Source organism: Gekko japonicus, unplaced genomic scaffold (assembly GCF_001447785.1).
Source record: "Gekko japonicus isolate JY-2015 unplaced genomic scaffold, Gekko_japonicus_V1.1 scaffold778, whole genome shotgun sequence".
Lineage (NCBI taxonomy): Eukaryota > Metazoa > Chordata > Lepidosauria > Squamata > Gekkonidae > Gekko > Gekko japonicus.
The window spans coordinates 472,514-476,050 of NW_015162501.1; the positions used below are offsets into that span (position 1 = coordinate 472,514).

At 50.6% G+C, this 3,537-nt stretch overlaps 1 protein-coding gene across 2 annotated transcripts in view; it reads right to left on the reverse strand.

Annotated features, from left to right (window-relative positions):
• SLC6A1 (solute carrier family 6 (neurotransmitter transporter), member 1) overlaps positions 1-1,939 on the reverse strand; it is a 150,688-nt gene extending 148,749 nt beyond the window's left edge. For both annotated transcript variants that reach the window (XM_015406112.1, XM_015406113.1), the window contains exon 1: positions 1,754-1,939. The gene's annotated coding sequence lies outside the window, so the exon portion shown is untranslated. The remainder of the gene's footprint in view (positions 1-1,753) is intronic.
• Positions 1,940-3,537: the final 1,598 nt, after the last annotated feature.

A 3,537-nucleotide genomic window follows, 5' to 3' on the forward strand; every position in this document is an offset into this window, starting at 1 on the left:
TATTTCCACCTAACGGGAAATTAACAAAATACTATATTTACCCATAGACTTGCAGTACAATCCTGTGTATGTTTACTCAGAAGTAAGTCTTACTGTACTCAGTGGAACTTATTCATGCATAAGTATACATAGGATGGCAGTCTTTTTTAAAAAAAAGAGGGAACACAGTGTACTAGTTAAGTCTTTGCTGTGGGCTCATATAGCCATGTCCATAGTCATTTCTGCAACTCTACAGGTAAATTTAGGTTAGGCTAAAGTTCAAAACCTTAAAGAATTCTGCCTCAAGGGAGAACTGGGGGGACAAGAATGGCTCTGCAGGCATTAGGCAAATCCTTGTTCAGTGACCTTCATTACCAAAGCTCTTGGCTCTCAGGAACATCTCAAGCATTCAGTGTCACTGTTGATATCATTGTGCAACATGACAGGGTGCAAATAGGGAGAAAATAGAAAGTGGCCAAGAATCAGCACAGAAAAGAAGCAAATCCTTGTGTGAGGCTGATACTTGGGCTTTCCCCCCCAGTGCATATCTAATAATGCCTCACATCACAACAAACGTGTGCTTACACATAACAAGAAAGAATGAATGACCCAATGTCGCAGGCTCAATTCTAGTCCGACTTAAACTACGAATAGCCTTTAACAAGGATATTTGATGAAATGCTAAAGCCAACTCTGGATGACTCTCTCTCTCTCTTTCTCTCTCTGTGTGTGTTAGTGTGCACAAACACACATAGATATACTGTTGACTTTATCTAGCTTACGAGAATCATACTGTGTTAAAACTGCCCACATCTGGATATTAGGAAACCCTTCTCTTGAGACCACCAGCCTCAAATTAGTAGCTGCTGCTAAGACCAAAATTAAATATTTTCTTTTGTTCAACAAAATTGTAAAATTCATCAAATGTATCTGTACGTTTCAGGAAACCATCCCCTGGCGATAGTGTCTTCCAGTGCACACTGTATTAAACAAAACCAGTAAATAAAGGTTGTCCGCCATAAATGTCAATCATTGCTGTAGACACAGCGTAGTGTCGACTGTAGTTACTGTGTCAAATATCAGTTCATAAGTGGCCGGCATGCCTTCGCATAGCATTAGGTATCCCTGCAGGACAGGTAGATTCCACAGGTAGAAAGATCTGGGATCCAGAGTAAGGCTGAAGGACAAACCTGCTGGCACAAGCGCGATTCTCGCCTACGGTTTGACAAGAGCGTCAAACGGCGTTTACAAGTCCTTCCCCTCCAAGACTGCAGGTGCCAAAGACGCAAGCCCCACACATCCCCCCCCCGCCGGTCTTTTGATCTTTTCGCCTTTCCCCCCTTCCCAGCCTACAAGTGAGCGAGCAAATAGATCTGGGAAGGGAGAGGGCACGAAGACGGAGCAAGCAGGGCCGAGCGACCCTCTCCCCAGACCAAAGGGTAGCGTCTAGGGCAGAACCAGGGGGGTTCCGTCTGTTGGGAACGGGCGAGTGCCCTTCTAGTGGCCGGCTCTTAGCGGGGGGAGGACTCGCATCCCACACGGGGGGGGGGGCACGGACTCCCCCTCAGGACCCCGGTTGCCCCCTCTTTCCTGCTGCGCCGCCCTGGTCCTTGCCCAGCTTCGCCCTCTCCCCAGGACGCTTCAGGAGCCCCTCGGTCCCCCCAGCCCCGGCTCGCCTTCAGCCTTCCTCGTCTTTGACGCGCCTTCCCTCCCCGCCTTGCATTTCCACCCACCCCCTTCCCTAGTTCGCGCGGCTCCCGGGCTCCCGACCTACCTGCTGGAAGTGCCGAGGGGACGCGCTCGCTGCCGCTGCCCGCGCCGTCCGCCCCGCGCGATCGTACTGCTCATTTAAAGCCCGGCGCCCACTCTCCCGTGGCTGCTCTGCTCGTAGACTCCCGCCGCTGGTTCTCCCTCCGCACACAAAAGGCTCTCGCGAGCCTGCTCGGAGGCGCCCGGCGAAGCGGCCCCGCCCCCCCACCACCACACCACACCAGCTGAGACCCACACCTGCCCGCCGCCTCGGCACCCCGCGCCCAGTGGCTTGGGCCTTGCCACTCAGTCCTGCGGAGCAACGCCACGCCAGGGCCACCCCAGCCCTCCTCAATAGAGGGGCAGGGGCTGAGCTGAGGGATTGGGCAGCTCAGGGTCTGGCGGGAGAGCTCCTGGGATTACAACTGATCCCCAGGTGACAGAGATCAGTTCACCTGCAGAAAAGGGCTGCTTTGGAAGGGGGACTCTGTGTACCCCATCGAAGTCCATCCCCTCCTCAGACCTCACCCTCCTCAGGGTCCATCCCCCAGGTATCCAGGTATTGCAAACACAGAGCTGGTGGCAACCCTACTGGCTAGCGAGGGACACACGGATGGGACTGAGCTGCATGGCTCAGCTTCACCTGGCTTCCCCATGGGGAAGGGACAGGATGGGGCTGCCCCACCCTGCCCCACCTTGCCCTGCAAGGAATGGGCAATATTTCCTAGGTACACCCATCCTAGCAAGGGATGGGGCTGCCTGGTCTCACTGTGGGAAGGAAAGGATGGGGCCACCTCACCTGGCCTTCCGTGTCCTGGTGAGGGATGGGCTGGGGCTGCCCTGCCTGCTCCCAGCTCTCCTGGTGAGAAGAGGCATGGGTCTGCCCAGCTGGCCTCACTTAGCCTCACCATGGTGAGGGACAGAATGGGGCTCCCCCCATATATGAGATCACAGACTAAGTAGAGTCAAACACTGACCCAGGTTTGAAGGCACAAGACTATAGTTGACATGAATCCTCATGGATCCCCACTATTTTTATAGCAGAGCCTCCAAAACCACCATAAAATCACAGATCACATCCATATACATGGAGTGTACTATTAAAGTCTCTCGTGCTGCAACGCAAAAATACCACAAATCAGAAAATAAACCTTGGTTTTTAAGGCAACATCCATGGGCTGGGCTGGAAGCTATGATTATATGGTAGGTTTTTGTAGTCTGTGTGGGAAAATCTTGAGGAGCGTGCAGGCAATCAACCACTTTTAACTACAGCAGCATCACAAGATACTGTATCTAATTCTGTGTATGCAACTGGTGCCCATGAATTATTGTAATTATGCAGTGGATTCAGCTTGTAAAAAATTGTCAAGACTGTGACCCAAGACATGGAATTTGCAGCTATGGCATTTATAGCCTATGAGTAGCCTGTGAATGGTGGCTTGTTTATTTATTTTTAAGACATGCATATTGCACTACTTCCTTCCAAACGCAAAGTAATTTACAACAAAGATTAAAATAATATAAGCTATTGGACAGCACGATGGACAAAAGGAAATATGACTTTACACTAAGAGTGATTAAAATGTGGAATTCGGGGCCAGAGGAGGCAGTGATGGCCACAGGAATAAACAGCTTTAAAGGGAGATTAGATAGATTCATAGGCCGAATCTACATATGCATTTTAGAATCAACTTGGTGCCACTGTTATCCCATGTGGTTTAGAACTGCTGCACCTCTGCTTTCAAGTTAGCATTAGGGGAGCAGGCCACTTTGTCTTTTTTTCAGTTATCTAATCACAATCTATTTTTC